This window comes from Macaca thibetana, chromosome 11 (assembly GCF_024542745.1).
Source record: "Macaca thibetana thibetana isolate TM-01 chromosome 11, ASM2454274v1, whole genome shotgun sequence".
In the NCBI taxonomy this organism is placed as follows: Eukaryota; Metazoa; Chordata; class Mammalia; order Primates; family Cercopithecidae; genus Macaca; species Macaca thibetana.
In genome coordinates, this window is record NC_065588.1 from 91,099,094 (window position 1) to 91,123,264 (window position 24,171).

The following is a 24,171-nucleotide window of genomic DNA, read 5'->3' on the forward strand; positions in this document are numbered from 1 at the left end:
CCTACATTGGTCTTCCTGTTTTGTGAGAAAAATAAATCCCTATTTATATCAGCCCAATGGAAATAATTTTTTTTTCACTAGCTGTAGCCAAATGTATTCCTGACATAAAATGTAACATAAACAGCTTTCCAGGCCATTACATTTACAATATCAATTTAAATGGATACAGAGTACTCTATCAAAGTGATGTACCACAATTCATTTAACCAGTTTTCTATTGTTCAACTTTTAGATCACTTTCCATTTAACTATGATATACACTGGTCAAAGATTTTTGTAGATAAATCTTTGCAATTTCCATGATTGTTTTCTTAGAATAAACTCCTAGAGATGGAATATCTTGATCAAGAAGCACGTATATTTTTTAAGGCCAATATCAACTTGTACTCTTCTCGTTCTCTCCCTCATACAAGGGATGCCATTTTAAAAAAAATTAACAATCGGATGAGCCAAAACCAATACCTCACTACTACATAATTTCTAAGTTTCCTTATATAACTAAACATCTCTGATCCAACTTGTGAAACATAGTAGAAGATTTGGATGTGGGTTTTAACGGGCTTTTGGCTGACTTCAGATTCATTTCCAAAGCACAGAAAGCACTGTTTGGCAGTGTTACAACTCTAATTTGTACAAATCTTCCCATTATTGTGAGCCTGGTATCATTTTAGCCATATAGGGCTCCTCAACCAAAAGTCAACATACATCACCTGTGAGTGCTGGGAGGGGAGCTACAAATGACTGAGAAACGGAACCCAGAGAGATGGGAGATTTCTGGGAAGAAACAGAATTTAAAATGAATAAGGAGAGAAGGGAGTAAAGAAAAGGAAGAAAGCCACCAGAATCAGGGTCCACACACTCACCTTTCAGGCACTTGCATTCTGATTTTCCGCCTTGCCAAGGTTGCTTCCTGGCTCTGCGGTTCTGTTTGGAAAGTTGTCCCCTTAGGCACAACAGCTACGTCTTTCTCATCCTTTGTGAATCACCCCAAATAGTGCCTCTTCAGAGGGGTTTCCTCCAATCACCCGACCTGAAGTGGCTCTCACATCTTCCCTGACCTTCGTATCATCCTATGTGATTTTCTTCACGGCACTGAAATGGTCTTGCTCACTGACAAGGGTCCATGCTGATTGTCAGGCTCCCCCAGCAGAATGTACCCTCAGCCTGAGCAGAATCCTCACTGCTGTCTCCTCAGCATCTAGAACAGTGCTCGGTCCGTACTGAATGCACAGACTGACAACTTCCTAACCTCTCACCAAATACACACTCAGAGATGATCGTGGAAAGCAAAGGATGAACTAACTGCTCTGGAGGTTTGGGAAGTCTGCAGCTCCTAAAATCACACCTCACAGAGCAGCAGAGAGTCCGGTGTCTCTGGGCAGCTGCCACCTCTCCTTTCCTGGCTCATCAACTCCCACGCCACTGAAGTGGAGGGTCCAGGGGAGGGAGGGCCCAGCATCTGGGGCTGGCTGTCTCCAAAGGGATGAGAGGGGTTACTGTCATGCGGGGCTCTTCACACTTACTCCTGGTATTTGTTCTTACTCATGCGGGGCTCTTCACACTTATTTCTGGTATTTGTTCTTATCAGTCTTTTAAATATTTTAATTTTTTTTCCTTATAAAGATTTTCAAACAAACAAGGTAAAGGGAATGGTACAATGAACTAATGTATCCATTACCTTTCTTATTTCATCTCTTCTCTTACACTGTGTATGTGTATTGGAGCATTTTAAAGCAAAAATCAGACATGTTGACAAAATGTTTAACTGTTCCTGTGTGCTGAGACTGCCTTCAGAGCCCTGGAATTGCACAGTACACATGCTAAGAGCACCAACGGGTCAAGGTTTCTTGTTGATGCCCAATCTAATGGTGGCTTGCTGCTTTCTTCTCATTGACCTGCACAAAAAGGAAGATTTCTAACTAACTGCTTAAGAAAACATTCGGAGCAAACAAGGCCTTTGATCCCTGTGGAAAGCTTAGAAGACACCAGGCAATTCTGCAAAAGCACTAGACGCTAAACAGTAATAAGCCAGGTCAAACGGACATGTCTGCCTGACACCCAGTTGTTTTGGTTGTCACTCCTCCGGTTACTTAATTTCGTTGCTTACTCCTAGATCCTGGAAGGTGCCATGTTCACCAACTGGTACTGCCTGTTCCTTCTCCTCACATGAACAAAAGGAAAGTATTAATTAGAGGTATCTCTGAGAACAAGTGACGGAGCAAATGTTTTTATGTAGCCATGGAGGGATGGGTCTCAGGAGAGTCAGAGCAGCTGGTCTCTCTGAAAGATGACCCAGTCAGCAATGTGCAAAGAAAAAGGAAAGGAACTTTTTCCTTTCCTGATCCTTGCTGGCTCAAGCACGGTGCCTGGAACAGGGCAAGCCTGAAATGAACTAAGGAATTAATGAATCAAATGCGTGAATCAGAACTGAAGGGGCTGGGGGCTCAGCTGAACACTGGATCCTGATCTCCCAGGTAACACACTGTAAACCACAAGCAACTAAAATGAAACTTACAAAATAAGACATTAAAATACATTTTAAAATCTATCACCTTAACACAACAGCTACTTTCCTTCTTCCATGTAAGTCTCCGTCATTTGAGGATTAGTTTTTACACAGCTGCAATCTTGATACATGGGCAGTTTTATGAACACTCTTCCTCACTTAACACAGCAAACACAGGCCGTGTTGTTAGTCTTCCTCAGAATTATTTTAAATGGCTGCATGTTTGCAGGTGTGCCAACACAGCCTAAGTTACTTGTCTGTTCTATTCCTTTCCTTTTTCTTCCTTTTTTGAGACGGAGTCTTGCTCTGCCACCCAGGCTGGAATGCAATGGCACGATCTCGGCTCACCATAACCTCCGCCTCCCAGGTTCAAGTGATTCTCCTGCCTCAGCCTCCCGAGTAGCTGGGATTACAGGTGCCCACCACCACACCTGGCTAATTTTTGTATTTTTAGTAGAGATGGAGTTTCACCATGTTGGCCAGGCTGCTCTTGAACTCCTGAACTCAGGTGATCCACCTGTCTAGGCCTCCCAAAGTGCTGGGTTTACAGGCATGAGCCACCACGCCCGGCCTTCCTTTCCTTTTTCTTTGCACATTCATCTCATTTTTTCAGTGGTTAAAAGAAACTTCCCCTTGGCCTCATCTCCCACTCCGTCTTGCTGTGAGATACCTGAGCTCTGAGCGCTCCCTCCCTCAAGGCATCAGCACATGCTGTTCCTTCTACATGCAACACTCTCTCAAAGTCCACTCGTTTGCCTGACCTATTCCTACCTACATTTCAGGAATCAGATTAAGTGTCACCCCAGGAAGCCCGCCCCGACCCTTGTAGATGCTTTAACATCCTGTACTTCAAGGATGAAGGTGCTTATCACAGTAAACAATTGCTTGTCTTAGGATCTGTTTGCTCCACCAGATTGTGAGCAGGACCTATTTTTTGGAGCCTTATTAGGTAGGTGATCATGGTGAGCCTCCGTTTCCTCATGTGTAAAAGAGGATAGTCATGCACTCTTTCCCACCCACCAACAAGGATGCTAAGGAGATCACACCAGGCAGTACGGTGAAGATTTTCTGTACGGCATAAAGATAATTATTACAAATTATATATCTGCCACCTAATCCTAAGGAACGAAAGGCAGTCACATCATCTTAACCCTTTGAGGCTCACAGAGTCAAACAAATTATAGCTAACATTTATGAATACTTATGGACACTGTACTAGACAGTTTATATGCACTTCTCACTTTATCCTCATTACAAATGAATAGGATAGAATCTAGTATTATCCTCGCTTTCCAGAGGCTCAGAAGACTAAACAGATTTCCCAAGGCTACGCTGTTTTAGAATATGCCGCTGAGCACCCAGTACAAGCCTCTTCCCCTAAAAAAATGCCCATACATAATCCACACAACATAGTGCATACTATTTCCAAGTTCATGAAGCCCCTGAAGCCAAACTTCTTTTGACCCCTCTTCTAGGCCTTGCAGTGAATTCTGCAGAGAAGCTCAAAGATTTATACACCCCACGGGGCTGGGAGGTTATGCGAGTAAACTGTGTCAGCAAAAATTCTGGAGAAAACCTTGTAGCCTAGGAATGAGTTGTAAATCTGGAGGTCTCACTAGACAGTTTCCTTGGCAACTTAAGGCACTGGGCTGACTGAAGACTCTTGGCCCAAGTAAAAGCCACATGGCATGAATCCTGCACTCTGATAAGCCAGGTGCTGGGAGAAGCTGGTAGTACTACCAAACTACAGCCACCACCACCACCAGCTACACACTTACTGGTATAGACAGTTGCTGAAGATACTCACTGCTTGATGTACTTCATATACTGGAGAAACAACAGCTAAATGGAACATAAGAAGCCTAAAGGAGCCACAGTGGGAGCAGGAATTGGAGTTGGTCAAACCATCTGGCCTGAGACTGTCCTAATCTCAGAATGGCTTTGGATGCAGTGAGGCATCACTGTGGGTGTGAAAGGTGTGTCTCACACTGAGCAGAGTGAGAGCCAACACTCGGGTCAGAGGGAATGGCACAACGCCACCCTCTGCAGAAGATTCCGTGGGATTGTGCCACGAGTCAAATAAGCGATGAAAACGTGAAAGGCAAACTGGCGAGACAGGCTGCATTTTTCATTGTGGCACTGTGTGGGCAAAGCCTCGGAGACCACCTGGGGATGGGATAAGATGAGCTAAAATGGTTTCCATGGCGAACACTCCCAAAATCAAGAAACAAAGGCTTGGGGAATGTGTGGTGTCCAGAAAAGCTGCCTGCTGAGCAGTGTGAGCTGTGACGGTCCCCACACAGATGATGATGGAAGCCAGCAACTCTCCAGATCCCTTAGAAGAGGAGAAACGGGATGCAGCTGAAGGGACTGGTTGGGATGCAGGTAAGGGAGAGCAAAGAGAACTCCCCACCCTGAGAACTGCCAAGCTTGGAACGAAGCAACCAAGGGGACACACATAGGAATGGTGCCACAGCAGCCCCTACATGTCGGGAAGGCAGGCATTTTGGTGGAAACAAAGTTTATTTTGTTTTTTAAACAAAAGAGGTGATAAGGGTCCTCTGTCAAACATATTTTTTTGATCATCCACAAGTTAAACTACTGCCAGTGCAAAACAGGAGAAAATTATGGCTCCACAATCCTTTATCCGCAATTCTGAAATCCAAAATGTTCTGAAAACAGAAATTTTTTTCCTAAGTGCGTGCAAATCATTTGGAAGCGAAAATTTCACCTGAAATGACATGAAGTTATTATAATCTTTACTTATCCCCATCTAATATGAATATGTCTTACTGAAGACACATTAACATGTCTCATTGCAAAGTGCTAACCCCGAGTCGCACTGGAGGCATTATATAATATAAGGTGTAATCAGCAAAGAATGTCCTCCAAAACTTGGGGTAGGCAAAATTGTGGACACACATTTCCTTTTCTATAGGTCAGTAAAAACAAAAGAAATGTTTGACCACCTGGAACAGAATGAATATAATAAAAAAAAAGGAAACTACCAGATCTCTTTAGCCTCCAGGTCACAGGATGGCTTTAGGGCAATCTATGGTATAGGTGTCATCATGTGGTCCATGAACCAGACTATCCTTCTGTTTCTAATTCTAAATTATAATTTGCCTATTACGTTTAGTTCTATTAGACTGTAGCTCTGCACCCTTATAAATCCAAAGCAACTCCAGATTTTTCATTCGTGCAGTGAAATCTGGAAGCCTTTCTACTGCGATGATAATGAAAATATTTAATAGGTAATACTGTCATTGGCTCTCCTGCTCCCCCTCCAGGAGAACGTGAACGGGTAAAATTTGATCTCTTTATCTCTAGACATCTATGATTTTAGAAGGAGAATAAAACAAAGTTAAATGAAGATGAGATGTTTTCTTGGAGATTTGAATAGTGTTTTCTCGATGAACAAGAGGAAGGACTCTAGACTTCCCATCAAATGATCCACTTTTCCTGTTCCATAATAGAAGGCCCATTCGGCAGGTTAAAGGATAAGAAAGGAAGATTTAAAAGGGAGTACACAATGGAATACTACTCAGCCATAAAAAGGAAGGAATGAATGGCATTTCCAGCAACCTGGATGGGATTGGAGACTATGATTCTAAGTGAAATAACTAAGGAATGGAAAATCGAATATCAGATGTTCTCACTCGTAAGTGGGAGCTAAGCTATGAGGATGCAAAGGCATAATAAAGATAAAATGCACTTTGTAGACTCAGGAGGAAAGGGAGGGAAGGGGGTGAGGGATAAAAGACTACAAATTGGGTGCAGTATATACTGCTTGGGTGATGGGTGCACCAACATCTCATTAATCACCACTAAAGAACTTACTCATGTAACCAAAAACCACCTATTCCCCAATAACCTATGGAAATACAAAATTTTAAAAATACAATAAAAGGGAGTAAATATGATAAAATAAAAAAGATGGTTTTTAGCCAAAAAGACGTGGATTCAAAGCCAGACACTACCACTTAATAGCTGTGTAACCTTGGAAAGTTTACTTCACTGTAACTTGGCTGAATATCATCTGCAACCTAGAGAAAAACAATATTTTCTTCACAGGGTTTTTATGAGGATTAAATGACATGTAAAGCATCTAATACATGGTAGGCACTCAATATATGGTAGCTATTATTATGGCTGTTGCTAGATTCGGGAGTTGAACGGTGCCTGGCTTCACTTATTTCACCAGATTGCCTGGCTCAGCAAATGCAGGGGATATTGACTTCATGAGCACAGAACCAGTGGATAATAAACACGCATAGCAACAAATCACATCGGTAAACCAATCTACCTCAGCTAATAACTGCTTTCCAGGCTCCTGCATTTGCTTTGTTAGAGGAACTAAATAGTTCCTAATGGCTATGGAACCAAATCATTTAGAAGAGGGCAAATTTCATCAGCTTTAGAGTTTCTGTTGAGGGCAGTGTGGGAGGCTGTGCAAAGCCACCTCTTTTTAAAGAAAGCTAAACAAAAATAATCCATAAATCATGTGAGTACCTATTACAGGTGCTTATGTAGCTTACCACATTTTCTAAGGAGAGGCTTATTCCCCATTCATTGAGGTGACATTTACTGAGCATGTCCAATGTACCAGCTACCATATTAAGTGCTAGGGCACAAAAAGAAAAAGACATAGGCCGGGCACAGTGGCTCACACCTGTAATCCCACTTTGGGAGGCCAAGGTGGAAGGATGGCTTGAGCCCAGGAATTCGAGACCAGCCTGGGCAACAGAGCAAGACCCCATCTCTAAAAAAAATTTTTTTTAATTTAACTGCGCATAGTGGTGCATACCTGTAGTCCTGGCTGCACAGGAGGCTGAGACGGGAGGATCACTGGAGCCCCAAAGTTGGAGGCTGCAGTGAACCGTGACTGCACCACTGCACTCTAGCCTGGGTTACAGTGAGACTCTATCTCTTAAAAAATGAAATAGAAATAGAAAAACAAAAAGACATGAGCCCTTCCCTCCAGGAACGCAGGCCTGTGGGTGAGAGAGATGTATGGATGTGTTTTTTATGGTCCATGCTGGAAGTGGTCATGAGAGAGGGGTGCACAGGGTGACACAGGGTGACTGTCCAAAATAGACACTTCCCTAACGTAAGGTAGTTTCACGACGCTGGAATTATATACAGTGAACATGTATTACTTTTAAAACCAGGAACAAAAAAATATAAAAGGAGAAACAAAGAACTCAAAGTCCAGTGGTGGAAACAGATTATATAACAAATACTCAAATAGTGGGATGAGTACCAAAATTCAAGGACATCAGAGTGTTTTGGGGGGGAGTATTCTTCCTTTAGAAGAAAGGAAGGGCATTCCATACTGCCTGGGGGTAAAGGTGACAAGGCAGGTTTCCCTGAGAAGGTGACACTCAAGCTGAGACCTTGAGGCTGAATGATTTGCCAGTAGGAGTGTAAGTACAGTTTCTCTAGGGGGCAATTCAGCAATATTTATCAGTATTGAAAATGTGCATACTCCTTGAACCAGATGTTCCTCTTCCGGTATTTCAGCTGACAGGAATGCCAGAAAACACACCAAAAGATCTCTGTAAAAAGATGCTTATCGCGTCAATGTAATAATAAAACACTGGAAATAACTTAAATGTGCATCCATAGGACATTGTTTAAATAAGCTATGATGTAACCATACACTAGAACAATAGAGTCATGAAAAAAATAAAAATTTATATATAGCATGTTAAGTTTTAAAAGGTAAGTTATAGAATAGTGTATCCTTGTTTTGTAGAAATAATTTTACATGTTTTTTACACATAAAAATGTTTGCATATAAACAGAAAAAACCTGAGAAGATAAAGAACAAACCATTAACACTTAAGGCATATTAGACCTTCCACCCTGAGGTAGGGTGGGGAGAAGCAATTTCATTTCCTTATTTACTCTATATTCACATTTTTTACAATGAGAATATATTCCTTTTATATTTTAAAAATAATTTTTTTCAGCCAGGCTTGGTGGCTCACGCCTGTAATCCCAGTACTTTGGGAGACTGAGGATCACAGGTCAGGAGTTCGAGACCAGCCTGGCCAACATGGTGAAACCCCTTCTCTACTAAAAATACAATTAGCTGGGCGTGGTGGCGAGCGCCTGTAATCCCAGCTACTTGGGAGGCTGAGGCAGGAGAATCATTTGAACATGGGAGGCAGAGGTTGCGGTGAGCTGAGATCACACCATTGCACTCCAGCCTGGGCAACAAGGCAAGACTCCATCTCAAATAATAATAATAACAACCTTTAAAAAAAAAAAAAGTTTACTAATTGGAAAGTTATGGGTACAAAATGACACAGGTTTTAGAGAAGGCATCTGTTCAAAACAGCTTAGCACTGCTGGAATACAGAAGCCACATGAGTCCAGGACACAGGATTGAAGGAAGACTTTGAAGAAGAAACAAATTTGGGGTGTTTGAACTAGGAGTGAAGGGACTAAGCTGCTGGGCAGTGAGCAAACAGTAAAAGTACGAGAACTGAAGGATGGTGTTCAAAGATATGGGACACTGCAGAGAAAGGGGTTCCAGGAATTCTCAAGAGTGGGAAGCAGCTCTCTCATCCCACAGGACTCATCTGAAGAGAAGTGCATTCTTTTAAAGGAGAGCATCTGTGAAAAACCAAGTTTTCACTAAGTATCTGCTCTAACTTTCTTAGTTTGGCCAGAGAGAAAGTCAGAGCAAGAGAGAACTTCTTTTTTTTTTTCCCCTGAGCAGAACACCAGGAACACAATGAATATTTTATTGAAAAACAAGCTAGATGAAATTATTAAGTATCCATTAACTCAGAAATTGTTCCATTACAAATACCACTGGCACAATGGAAAGGGGCCCTTTCTTTTTTTTTTTTTAATGTTTTATTTCCATGGGTTTTGGGGGGAACAGGTGGTGTTTGGTTACATGAGTAAGTTCTTTAGTGGCAATTTGTGAGATTTTGGTGCACCCATCACCCGAGCAGTATACACTGAACCCAATTTGCAGTCTTTTATCACTCACCCCCTTCCTACCCTTTCCCCTGAGTCCCTAAAGTCCATCGTGTCATTCTCATGCCTTTGTATCTTCACAGCTTAGCTTCCACTTATGAATGAGAACACAAGCTGTTTGGTTTTCCATTTCTGAGTTACATCACTTAGAATAATGGTCTCCAGTCCCATCCAGGTTGCTGTGAATGCCATTAATTCATCCCTTTTACGGATGAGTAGTAGTATTCCATATATATGTATATATATATTTTACAGTTCCTTTATCCACTCATTGATTGGTGGGCATTTGAGTTGGTTCCACAGTTTTGGAATTGCGAATTGTGTTGCTACAAATATGCATTTGCAAGTATCTTTTTCATATAATGACTTCGGAAAAGGTCCCTTTCATCCAAGGCGAGTTTTAGACCAAACCATGTTGTCCTCTACACCCCAGTTCCTCCTTTCTGGGTTTTCTTTCCTCTTGGTGGATCTCACTTCATCCCCTTTCTGGAGCCCAGTCCTCCTCTCAGAAAGATCCAATGTAAACACGTGGACTTCTACGTGAGTTTATAATCATTCCTCCCTCCCTCTCTCCTCCCCTCTTTTTTTTTTTGTTTGTTTGTTTTGTTTTGTTTTGTTTTGTTTTGAGACAGAGTCTTGCTCTGTCGCCCAGGCTGGGGTGCATTGGCACGATCTTGGCTCACTGCAGCCTCCACCTCCCGGGTTCAAGCAATTCTTCTGCCTCAGCCTCCTGAGTAGCTGGGACTACAGGTGCGTGCTGCCACACCCAGCTAATTTTTGTATTTTCAGTAGAGACGGGGTTTCACCATGTTGGCCAGGATGGTCTTGATCTCCTGACCTCATGATCCGCCCACCTTGGCCTCCCAAACTATTGGGATTACAGGCATGAGCCACCGCGCCCGGCCTTCCCTTTCAATATATTTTAAGTCTAGGCCCTAGCTCTAAATAAAAAATCCTTCATTTAGAGAGCCCATCTTTTAAAAAGGAGTGTTGAGCATCAGGCAACAGGTGGAAAAAGAAGGAGAGAGAAGATTCTTGGAGGTCACAGAGCAGAAGGTCACCTACATTTGGAAGCGGGTCCTCTTTTCATATGACTAAACCAGCAGTCCTCAACCTTTTTGGCACCAGGGACATGGATGGGGGGAAGGGAATGGTTTCACAATGAAACTGTTCCACTTCATATCATTATTAGATATCATATCATTATTAGATTATTAGGCATTAATTAGATTCTCATAAGGAGTGTGTAACCTCGATCCCTCGTATGCAGTTGACAATAGTGTCCGCACTCCTATGAGATTCTAATGCCACTGCTGATGTGACAGGAGGCACAGTTCAGGCGGTAACACTTGCTCACCCACCGTTCACCTCCTGCTGTTTGGCCTGGTTCCTAACAGGCCACAGATCTGTACTGGTTCACAGCCTGGGGGTTGGAGACCCTGGTCTAAACAATGTAGGAAAGCCCCTCTCAGAACTATCTTGATCCAGGATCCACAGGATGAATTTTAAAATGTGGAAGGAGTGGGAGGAGGAGAAAATATTATTCCCTTGCACCACTTCCTTAAAACACATCAGCAAATGACCTGAAAATGTGGCAATTTTCTCATTAATCTAATCTGTTCTAGACAAGAAACTAGATAATTCTGCTGAAGAAAATATCCCTCTGGTGGTTAAATTTTCTCTCCGGCTGTCTACATCCACCAAATTAACTCAAGAACTGTAACCTCTATTTCATATTGCATTGTGCTTCTATTACTTTGGCAGTTTTGAATGCAGAGGACCTGAGCACCTCACCATTTATCCCTTCTGAAAGGAGGGTCCAAAGCCAATGCCCTTCTGATCACTGAGGGGGGACATCAGAAATGGCGCAGTTCAAACACTGCCCCACTTTGAGCTGCAGCTTCCATTAGGAAATGTTATGATTTAAACTGCTTTAAGTTGACTTTATACTTCCCAATCTAAAAAATAAATAATTTTAAGGCATCTGGCAATGGATAGAGAGATGTGTAGAGGGTTAATTTTCCTACACTACAAATATTTGAAATAACAATACAAAGATAAATGCAAACAGACTGCAAACTTTTTTTTAAAGTCAAACCTCACTAGTAAGAGTAACATGAGTTACCATTTTTTTACCTATCAAATGGGCAAAAAAGTTTGAAATTCTTTCCAGTGTGGGAGAGTATCTAAGAAAGCAGATGCTGGTAGGAGTATAGATTGCAACGTTCTTTCAGAGTAATTTGAAATCTTGTTTAAAACATTTGTCTAATATGCAGATCCTATGATTCAGCAATTCTGCTTCTAGGAATGCGTCCTAATAAAATGAACATGGACACAAAGAAACATGTACAAGATAATCTTTCTAGTGATGCTTATAATAATAAAAGCTACTAAAACCACAAATGTCCATTCATAGTGAGCTGTGAGTAAATTATGTTATAAAATGGAATAGTATGCAGTCATTAAAACTGATACAGTTATTTTGATTTGGAAATATATTTGTTATTAAAGAAAAAGGTAGGCTATGAAACTATATACTATATAGCATGTGATGTCACTTTTGTTAAGTAATACATACATACACAATGAACATAAATTAAAATGTGCTAAGCAATTTATACATATCTACACACACATATACATTGAAAAAGTGTCTCTAATTCTCTTTAAAATACACCAGCAGAAACAGTATGGTATATAGGCATATGAGTCTTAATTTATACTCTAGGGGCAGTTGCTTAGCATTTGACAGACTTTAACAAAAAAATGGTATTTCCAAAAAAAATGGCTATTATAAAGCTTTGGCTGCCTTTATCTTTAATAAACATCAGAGGGTTTGTTAATAAGTATAATGGATATTAGAAATGATTTTGGATGAAAATAGGTGTTCAAAATACAGTTATGCACTGCTTAACTATGTTTCAGTCAATGGAGTGCACAGAAACAATGGTGATGCTGTAAGAGTATAATGGAACTGACAAATTCCCATCCCCTAGTGACTTCACGGCCATCATAATGTTGCAGCGTAATACATTACTCATGTGTTTGTGATGTTGCTGGTGGAAACAAACCTACTATTCCATTTGTGTAAACATGTAGCACATACAGCTATGTACAGTACATAATACCTGATAATGAAACAATTATGTTACCAGTGTATGTATTTACTATGCTATACCTTTTTTTGTTATTTTAGAGTGTACTCCACTTACGAAAAAAAAAAGGTTAACTGTAAAACAGCTTCAGGCAGGTCCTTCAGGAGATATTGCAGAAGAAGGCATTGTTATCATAGGAAATGACAGCTTCAAATGTGTTATTGCCCCTGAAGACCTCCCAGTGGGACAAGACGTGGAGGTGGAAGAGTGAAATTGATGATCCTGAGCCTGTGTGGGCCAACGCTTAATGTGTGTGTTCGTGTCTTAGTTTATAACAAAATATTGAAAAAGTAAAAATATAAATAATAGAAAAAAGCTTATAGAATAAGGATATAAAGAAACTATTTTTTGTATAGCTATCCAATATATTTGTATCCTAAGTGTTATTATGAAAGTGTCAAAAGTTTCTTAAAATTTATTTTTAAAGTTACAGTAAGTTAAGGTTTATTATTAAAGAAAAAGTTTTAAATGAATACAGCGTAGCCTTAGTATACAGTGTTAAAAGTTTACACTTGTGTGAGTGGTCACATTGACTTCCCACTCACTGACTCACCCGGGGTAACTTCCAGTCCTACAAACTCCCTTCATGGTAAATGCCCTACACAGGCGTGCCATTTTTAATCTTTTATAACCCGTTGTGTTTTTACTGTACCTTTTCTGTTTAGATATGTGTAAATACACAAACACCACCGTGTTACAACTGCCTGCAGTATTCAGTATGGTAACACTTTGTATCGATTTTTAGCCTAGGAGCAACAGGCCACAGCATAGAGTGTAGGTGTGTAGTAGGCTATGCCATCTAGGTTTGCATAAGTACACTATGATGTTTACACAATGACAAAATTGACTAATGATGCATTTCTCAGACCATATCCCTGTTGTGAAGCAATGCACGACAGTACAGTAAGGGCTCACTTCATGTTGTCGACAGGTTCTTGGAAACTGCGACTTTCAGTGAAACAACATATAGTGAAAGTGATTTTACCACAGGCTAATTGATATCAACAAGAGCTAAGTTCTTATGGCATATTTCTGATCACAAAAAAAAATCACAAAACTTCTAAATAAAAACCAAAACATATAGAATATTAAACACTGAAATACATGTGAGTTACACGTACACTTAAGTAAGGTTAATAAACACAAGGAAGATAATTATTTACCCAGTTATTCCTGTTTCATGGTCAAGGGTGGCTGAAGTCTGTCCCAGCAGCTCAGGCTGCAATGTTGGGACCCATCCTGGACAGGATACATCCCCTAGCAGGGTGCACTCAGACCCACACCCCCCCACACACACACACACACACACACACACACACACACACTCTCTCTCTCTCTCTCTCTTCTCTTTTTCACTCAGGCTGGGACCACAAGCCAGTTAACCAAACATGTACATCTCTGCGATGTGGGAGGAAACTGGGGGACCTGGAGAAAACACCCATGCAGATGTGGGAAGATGGGCAAACCCCACACAGACAGGGGCCCCAGCCAGGAACAGACTTTCTCATCAAGGTGATCATGAAACGATGCCAAGTGAAATGACATCAATTTAAGGACTTGCTGTATATGGATCAGCTAGAAATGCTGTACAGGCCACTCTGCCTTCTTATGACGAGGGTGTGAGAATTTAGCAACTCCAGCAGCCTCCATCCCTCTAGTCTTACGTCAGGGAGGATTCCGTGGCCCGAGCTACTCTATGAAGTTAGCTCAATGCTATGGCTACAAAGCTGCTGCACAGGCCACAGGAGAGCCTTTCATGGAGGTGTTTGTCTAAGCGGCTGAAAGCTGGGAGCTTGGGCCTCTCCAGCACAGTTTACAGCACAGGCTGTGTGCCTGCTTGTTCAGACATGTTTGTCCCTGTAGCAGGATTGGTTTGAGAACTGCTCTTGCTTTCTCCTTTCACCCTTAGAGAGGTTGTGGGGTAGAGATCTGTCATCACTGGAGGCTCCTGGTATCAACCATAAATAACCTATTAGCTGTGAACCACTAAATTGGCTTAGGTCAGTTTACTGCAAAGGCTGTAGTATGCCTGAACTTCAGTAGTGATTATCTACAGATGGTGGGATTATACAATTCCAACCCCCACCCCCCAACTCCCTTTGTGATTATCTGTTTGCTAATTCTTCCTATAATATATATGTATTTGTACGAGGTGGGTGGGACTTGAGGTCAGGAGTTCAAAACCAGCCTGGCCAACATGGTGAAACCCTGTCTCTACTAAAAGTACAAAAAAATTAGTGGGGTGTGGTGGCAGGTGCCTGTAATCCCAGCTACTTGGGAGCCTGAGGCAGGAGAATCGCTTGAACCCAGGAGGTGGAGGTTGCAGTGAGATGAGATCCCACCACTGCACTCCATCGTGGGCAACAGAGCAAGACTCTGTCGACAGAGAGAGAGAGAGAGAGAGAGAGAGAGAGAGAGAGAGAGAGGGGTATTATTTAAATAATAAATAAATAACAAGAGACTTAAGTAAACTGCACAGACTGCACTGTCACCACCTGCTGGCAAAAACAGAGAAAGACCATTGTAGGTGAACGCTGACTGCTTCACAGCAGAGCAGGCGGCTTGCAGTTAGACTTCTCAGTTTCCAGTTGTTTTTAACTTCTAAGTATAACATATGGATTTTAGGGAGGGGAGATTACTCCTCTTGAGGCATGTTACTTTGAAAGAGTTCCGATTTTCAAAAGCAAAATAGAGTTCTGCTGACCACGGTTTTAAGTCTGAGAGAAAATCATAGTGCTATGTATCAGTTAGATACAGAAAGTATCTAACTATGATGTCACCGCGGGCAGCAGCTTCAAATGAGAAGCCAAAGGCTGATCACGGGTTATAACAAGTAGAAGTCATTTTAAAGGTCTGGTTCTTTAGATGTTTCTGATTAGGCAGTTGCCAAAACTGATACAATCAGTAAGGCCATAATCTCCCCGTTCTTATGATTTCTGCTAAATTTCTAATGGGGATCTAAGAGTCCTAGCCACAGGTTTCGGTTCTATAAGCAAAGCAAACGCGGCACAGACACAAACCGTGAGAAAGGCAGCAGTTGCGACAATGCTGCAACAGGCTAACTTCTTTCCAGGCTGATGCCTGGGGCACAGGAGCCTCCCTGTGTCCAGCAGCACTTGACGTGTGGATCCCTGCACAGATGACCCACCCATCTCTCCTCTGCCAACCCCTGTTCTCCTCCTTGCCCAACCTCTGACACCACCTATCTCAGAAAATGGGGAGGCTGCTGCCCTCCAAATGCTCATCCTGCCATCTAGGAGCCGCTGCCCTCAGACGCCGTCCATCCCTGTCCTGTCTCCAATGGAAGAAGCTACCACAGAAATACCCTCCCCCAGTACCCTCTACTCCCCCAACCATCTCGTTCTCCTATGACATCCCTTATACAGTGCTCACCATATCTAGAAATTATTTTCACAATCTCTTTTTTTATAAATATACTTGTAATCCCTATTTGAAATAAAGGGAAAAAAACACACAAATGCTTTTTACTTTAGGGTAGTATGCATGACACATCAGCATTTGCACTGGGGACCATCACACACACACACACACACGCACGCACGCAAGAGTGGGACCAACCGCTCTCATGTTATTCACACAGGAGGCAAACAAGAATTTACTGGCAACTTTTTTTTTTAATTTTTAATTTTTTTTTTTTTTTGAGACAGTCTCGCTCTATCGCCAGGCTAGAGTGCAGGGGCGCAATCTTGGCTCACTGCAACCTCCACCTCCTGGGTTCAAGCAATTCTCCTGCCTCAGCCTCCTGAGTAGCTGGCACTACTCGGGAGGCACACACCACCACATTTGCTGGCAACTATTAATCTGTGCTGGAAGGAACCATAAAGGTCCTCTAATAGCAGTGGGCCCCAGACTTTTGGATTCTAAGGCAGGTAAAATTACCTCTCCCACACTATATGACTAAATAACGAAAAGAGAGGGAACAGCACGGAGCTGCCAACACTACATTTAGGGTGTTTTTTTTTTGTTTGTTTTTTTTTTTGAGATGGAGTCTTGCTCTGTCGCCCAGGCTGGAATGCAGTGGTGTGATTTTGGCTCACTGCAACCTCTGTCTCCCAGGTTCAAGATATTCTCATGCCTCAACCTCCCAAGTAGCTGGGATTACAGGCACGGACCACCATGCCCGGCTAATTTTTGTATTTTTAGTAGAGATGGGGTTTCACCATGTTGGCCAGGCTGGTCTCGAACTCCTGACCTCAAGTGATCCACCCACCTCAGCCTTCCAAAGTGCTGGGATTACAGGCGTGAGCCACCATGCCCGGCCAGATTTGGGGGCAATTTTTTAAAATCATCATCTATTTGGGGAAAAGATACTTTAATCTCAAAAAACAACATGCTATCAGAACGACAATGAATCAACTTAGTTTTGGGAAAAACTCACTTCATTACATTTACTTTGTCAAGGTCCTGCACTAGTTTGGGGGTGGACTCGGGAGTGCATCTTGGACTCTAGAAACCTTCTAGCTAGTTCCAAAACTTCAAACACTTCAAAAACCAAAATTTCAGTAATTCAAGAACCACCAATATGTCATAACTGTACTATTTCCTTAATATTTCTCTTAAATATACTCACATTTTTACTTTTATAGTTTTGTTTTAAAAGGAGACTTTGTGTCACTTCCATAAAAGAAAAATCAATATCATGTGTCACAAATAGAAGGTAACCTATGAATAAATGCAATAGGAACAAAACATGTTGTTAAAGTTCAGTTAGATAGCGTTGCTGGCTGAGGCCTGATCTCTCTGTGTAGACCAGGGAGGCTGGCAAGTGAACAGCAGTGATTAAAGACCGTCATCAAACAATGCTTTTCTCTTTAATAACATCAGAGGGATTGAAAGTAAATAGAAAATAAAAGTACTTTCACTCAAGGTGATACAATATTATCTAGTGCTAGACTCAGGTGACATCTAAAGTCATCTCTAGTGGTTTATATCCCACTCTTAGAGTAACACGAATCATGATACTTTGGTGCATGCATATTGCTAATTCATCCAGTCATTTGACACATTTATTGAGCATCTACTACATTCCAATCACTGTACACAACAGAAGAAGGAATGAATAAAACTGGCATGGTATTTCTTGCAAACCTTCCATTGGTGAAACATACATTAAACAAATTGTTACACAAATTGTATTTGGGTATATTTGTGTTGTTTTACATATATGTAAACATACTGTGTGCATATATCTGATATATATATAAAATATATATGTGTGTGTGTGTGTATGCATCAATTTGGTAAGTGGTGTTGTTTGTTTTGAGATGGAGTCTCGCTCTGTTGCCCAGGCTGGAGTGCAGTGACGCATTCTTGGCTCACTGCAACCTCTGCTTCCGGGTCCAAGCGATTCTCCTGCATCTGCCTCCTGAGTAGCTGGTACTACGGTCGTGTGCCACCATGCCCAGCTAATTCTTTGTATTTCTAATAGAGACAGGGTTTTACCATGTTGGCCACGTTGGTCTCAAACACCTGACCTCAAGCAATCTGCCTGTGTCGGCCTCCCAAAATGCTGGGATTATAGGTGTGAACCACCATGCCCAGCCCAATTTGGTTAAGTGTTGTAAAGGAAAAATACAAGACGTTATGGCATGGTTTCACAGTAAGACTGTCTTTAGGTAAGAGGCCAATAAAGACATATAGATAGGAGGATGTAACAATTAAACTGAAGCCTAAAGGAAAACAAGCTTTGGCATGTTGAAAGGGTGGGTGGGGATAACCTTCACACAGAGGTAATGATGTAGAAAAGGTTTGGTTCCTTTGGGGAACTGGAAGAAAGATATGTGGTGAGAGGGCAGCAAGCAAGAGGAGGGTGGAATCAGTGGGCGGGGGCGGGATGGGGGCAGGGAGGGAAGCAGTCTCCTAACCTTTGCTTAAAGGGACCAGAAACTTTCTAGTTCTCTCTGGAAAGATCTTCCATCTTTGTGTGTCATCCTATAAATGTTTCCTATACTAAAGAAAAATCTGTCTCTCTGTTGTGTTCACACACTAATAAATCAGTTCAACACTTTTGCATCATGTGCAGAGAAAGTTTAATTCCTCTTCCACGTGATAGCCTCCAAGTATCTGGAGATGGCCAAGTGTTATTCCAGAACCTTCCCTTCCAGGATGAACACCACCAAAGTTCCCATGCTCCCTGTTGTCTGCATCCCTCTTACAAGGAAGGGTGGCTGGGAGCAGTGGCTCCCACCTGTAATTCTGGCACTTTGGGAGGCCGAGGTGGGTGGATCACCTGAGGTCAGGAGTTCATGACTAGCCTGGCCAACATGGCGAAATCCCATCTCTACTAAAAATATAAAATTAGCTGGACGTGGTGGTGGGCGCCTGTAATCCCAGCCACTTGGGAGGGCAGGAGAATTGCTTGAACCCGGGAGACTGAGGTTGCAGCGAGCTGAGATTGCGCTATTGCATTCCAGCCTGGGCCACAAGAGCGAAACTCCATCTCAAACAACAACAACAAAAAAAAAAAAAACAAAAGAGGAAGGCAGATTTTCTAATGTCCATTTGTGTTACGGGACTTGAACTTCCTTCTCCACATATTCTTTGTTTCTAACTGCCTTTCTGGAAAACACCCAATAAGTTATGGTCGGGCCTGAATTCCTTGAGAACTAGGAAATTCTCAAATGCATGCCATCAAAAATATTTATTTCTTCTTTCATGTCTCTTTCCTGCACCTTGAAAGGCAAATTCCATTCGCAGAGGGGAGGGAGGGGGCGCTACGGAACTTTTTCAAATAATGGAACGATGGCGAACATTCATCTATGCTAAACTCAAAGACACGCCCAAAGTTTGTGATAGAAAAATTAAATACCATATTTACTATTTGAACTGATCTTCCATTTGCTTGAAGCAGGTACGGGAATGCTACATGCAGGGAAGGTGAGAATAATGCAAAATCCCCGCTCTTGACTGCTGGGGCTACAGACCCAGATTCCCTTGAAGTGAGGGCTGGGTACTGGGGTGGTGCTGTTGAAGCAGGGCACTCTGCCAGGCTCGGATCACACACCTCCTCTTTGAAACTGGCGTGGAAAAAGACACATAAGAGCTTCATGAATAATATAGCAGCCCTGACATGCTGAATGCACATTTCAGCCAAATATATGCACAGTTCAGCCAAATAAGTTGGTCTCTCCACATCCTCACCCTTCCCTCTTTCCTCCCTCCCTTCAGTGCTCTTTCACCACATTCGCCAGATTTCTAGGTTTTCTCACTGCCTCCTGTTGCAAAGTGAATTGTCCCAGGGAAGGAGGGCTAGCTTCCAGATTCCCTGTTGTACCTAAAGCCTTCTCCTCCTCTGCTGGCCTTCCAGCTCTGTGACTGCAGCATTGCCCATTAGGCCTTCATCAGAGGAGGCTGTGTGTGGCCCAGGGCAGCAGGTGAAATTCAAAGCAGACAAGTTGCTTCTCCACATCAGTGCTGATATGTTAGAGGTAGGCAGCCAAAGAAAATACATATAATAAAGAAAGTCTGGTTTAAGAGTGTCTGTTGCTTTTCTAGGAAAATTCTATCCTTTACTCATTAGCCTGCCCATAAGAGCTCTACTTCTGCACATAATCGGAAGAAACAATATTCAAAAAAGTTTTCAAATATGTGTGAAACCACAATGCAAACAGCATTAAAACTCAGCAGAGTGTAGTGCCGGATGCGAGGTTTCTCTCTCATGGGAAGTGCCCCTTAAAGCAGAGGAAACGGTGCTGGCCAGAACATTCCCAACTCCTGAGGGAAGAGACCACATCTGCTCATCTTTACGTTCCTTCAGTGGTTGATGCAACCTACCGATTAGTTGTGCAACAAAATATGTTGCGTGAATTTGATTCTTAAGAATAACATACACAGGCGCTGACAATAGTTATCTTCCGGGAGGTAGAGGGAAGAGGCCAGGTGATTTTCATTACTGTCTTCGCCTTTTCCACAAGTTCCTGATTTTCTCCAGTGAACATGAATATATTTAGTGAGAAAGTTCTCAGTAAAAAGGAGATTTTTAGAATTGGAAGGGACCAGAGAAATTAGTCCAATTCTCTTATTCCTTACATGTGGAAACTGAAGCTCAGAGAAGCCAAATGACATGTCCAAACCACACAGCTTGTTAACGAGGCGGCTGAAAGAAAACTGAGGCCATTCATGTTTTTTGGCCTACTGCCTTTCTTCCCCTATACACACCCTTTGCCTTTCCTGAAAGACAGTGTAGGTGAGACTTTAATGTTTTGAAAAGCCTTGGAACCAATTTAGAAAGCAAACTGTGCTATCCAGTGAGCTTATCCCCCACAGAAGACATTATCTTAGAAAATGCAAAGCATAATTTAAAAGTCATTAAGTAAAACATCCTCTGCTGCTGTGACAGCAAAATGCTCAGCCACTCCTTGATGACAGATGGCCCCGTGCATTGACACACACCTCAAAACAGCCTCTGCAAGGAAGCTTAACATCCGAGAAAGGCGGAATAGTGCACGTCACAGAAAAGGGAGAGTTTGCGTCTCCAGAAGTGAGAAGACTTAAGAGATATTTACTGTGGGCTCATCTTCCACCAAACTTTTACTGATGTGCAAACTTCAAACTTCTTATCATACAAATTTCAAACATACAAAAGAGAGAATATTAAAATGGATTCCATGTAACCAGAGTGCAGCTTCAGCTTTATCAATCATTAACTTAGGGTCATCCCCCCAGCCACTGCCTCCCTCCCCATGGGTAATTTTGAAGTCAATCCCCAACATTATAACATTTCATCCATGAGTACTTTAACACGTATCTCTAAAAGATAAGGACCTTTGTTTAACATAAACATTCAAATGTCATAATGCCTAAAAAACTGATAATAAATTCTTGATACAGCCAAATAACCCATTTGTACTCCACTTTTCCTGATTACCTCACAAAATGTTTAAGGCCCATTTAATTTGTCAGGCACTGTGTATTGTCTCAGTTAATTCTGACAATAACACTATTTGGGGGCTGTAGGTAGCCTGGGGGAGCAAGACACGTGATCAGGTTAGAGATGTAGGCGGGAGCCTCACTCCCCCAGACTCTAGACACACTGACTTATTTTCTTTCTCCTTAAAAAGCCAAGCTTGTCCTACTTTAGGGCATTTTCATATGTTTTTTTTTTCTTCCTGGTTTTTCCATAGCTGTGAACTCCTCAGAGATCACCCCTGACTGCCCAGTCACTCTCTATTAAAATACCCTGGGTACGTTCCTCGAAACATTTGGTACTATCTGCAGTTCTCTTGTTTGTTTATCTGCTTGTCTTTCTTTCCAACAGAATAGATGCTTTGTGACAATCAGCTCCTCCTCTATGGAGCTGAGGCTTCAGCACCCACAGCCCTCAGCACAGACTCTGGCAATGGCAAGTGCTCCACGGCTGTGTGATGCGTGGATTCACATATGCCTGCAAACACAACAGGTATTTGTTGAATGAAATAATGCACACATGCACACATGAAAAAGAACAGCCTCGTTTCTGCTGAGCTCCACTCTTGGGCTCTCAGGCACTTGGCCGAGGCCTTTAGCCAAACTGCACTTTTATCACGTTCTATTGTCAATGGCTTTTTATAACTACAAAGGCAATATGTGTTCACTGTAGAAAATTTGGGAATCCACAACAAACGCAAATTTGAAGATTCAAAGAGCCTAGAAATAGTCACTGTTGACATTGTTTTTATGCATATATTATACAAAATTGGAGTCATGTGATTCTTATTTTGTGATCTATTCTTTTCATTTAACAATGTGGCATTAATATTTCATAGGCCACTGAACTGTCTTCTAAAATGCATTGTTTCAAGGCTGCATTGCATTCCACTGTACAGCTAGACAAGGTTGTCAATAACACCACATTACGGGACATTTCACTTGTTTCCTTTGCTTCTTGGCTACCATAAAAAATAGCAATAAAAATTCTTGCATGTTTATGCACATTTCCATTATTAGTTTCTCCAGATAGATTCCCATAAGTGGACTTGCTTGACAAATTGAAATACAAATTAGAGCATTTGTAAAGATTGCTAAAGTGATCTCTAGAACAAGTGCATCAATCAATACTCCCAGCATCAATGTTTAAAAATGTTCATCACCTTTTCCCTTTACCAACAATGGATGCTAATATTTTTTAAAAATCTATAATTCTATGATCTATCTTTTAATTGGATCACAGATTTCTTGCGAGCACTTTCTTTTACTTCGGTATTACTCCTGATATGCAGCAGGCACTCATTGTGGATGGATAGATGAACTGGATGAATTTTGTCAAGGATTACCAGGAAAAACATTAAGCTACATGAACAAGTGGTCTTTTTCCTGTTTCAAGAGCTCTCCTGCCCAGTTTACGTGTGCACCTGAGCACAGTCTTTCTTCCCTGCTAAACCCTGCTGAACATCCTTTAGCCTTTGGTTTGGGAATGGCGGGCGCACATCCCACCAGATCCAGCTCTCCCTCCCATTTAGCTTCAGCAGAAGAGGTAGCAGAATTACTGATTTTAGCTGACATGATGTTTACTGCTGCAAGTATCACTAATTAATGATGTAACCGCAGAATAACAAGTCCCAGATTTCCCTTAGCAAAGCAAAACTGAGAGTAAACCCTACACTGGACTACTCCACAGCATCCGAGCCTACCAACTGGAAAGAGATAATCACCAGGGGCTGAATCTGACCCAGAATTTGTGCTAGGAGAAATTTAACCCCATAATGCCATGCTAGAGAGCTGCCTGCTACCCACTCACTCCGTGCGCAGATCCCAGCTTGTCAGCCCTCAGGGAGCCCTCAGGGAATAGGACCAGGTCTTGTGTGTTGGTACAGTCCTGTGCCCAGCATGGCTTGACATATGGTAAATACCTATGAAACATCTGGTGAATACACAGACACCAAAGAGAGGGAACAGAGGATGAAGAGATTCATGGAAGCCTGGGCGGGGAGATGGCAATGTGAGGAATATTCTCTGATGTTCTTCATTTTCATCCATGTGGAGTAGAGCAAATGGACGCTCAGGGAAGAAACAGCTGGGACCACAGTCAGGCAGCTATATAGCTTGTAAATTCTGGGATCTGGATTTGGTCTTAAGTCAGAAACAACCCCATTCCCTTTGCCTGTTCTATGCTGCCTTCCAATACTAGAGAAAAATGTTTAACACCCTCCATCTGAGAATTTGTGTTCAATAAATAATGTTTATTATAATCTTAAAATTAAAATGTCTTGAATAATCAACTTATATTCCAGCTATTGGGAAGAGGTTCTCACAGCAACATTTTCCCTGAAATGGCCCTTATATGCTAAAGTGGGCCCTATATGGTAAAAAAAATATGGAAGTGAGAACTATTGTCTGCCTACACAAATTGACAGTAAAATCATAGATTTTCTGGGCTAGAAAGAGAACAAAATGAACAACAGATTCTCTAATGCATTTTTGTTTTTCAATGCATACCTTCTTTGGCTGGAGATAAGAGTTAACCATTTTAATGACATTGAATGCCAATAACAGCTTATGTGCAAATACAGCAGAAGC

General features: G+C 41.9%; 2 protein-coding genes across 7 annotated transcripts in view; one reads left to right on the forward strand and one right to left on the reverse strand.

The window, feature by feature from the left end:
• Window positions 1–24,171, reverse strand: part of TMCC3 (transmembrane and coiled-coil domain family 3) — a 308,376-nt gene that overhangs the window by 183,429 nt on the left and 100,776 nt on the right. Inside the window, exon 1 of one of the 6 annotated variants that reach the window (XM_050747187.1) lies at window positions 864–13,938. The exons of the other annotated variants lie outside the window; for them this stretch is intronic. The gene's annotated coding sequence lies outside the window, so the exon portion shown is untranslated. Of the gene's footprint in view, window positions 1–863; window positions 13,939–24,171 lie in introns of those variants that run through there. 6 annotated transcript variants of the gene reach the window in all.
• Window positions 1–24,171, forward strand: part of METAP2 (methionyl aminopeptidase 2) — an 817,888-nt gene that overhangs the window by 50,413 nt on the left and 743,304 nt on the right. The window lies entirely within an intron of this gene.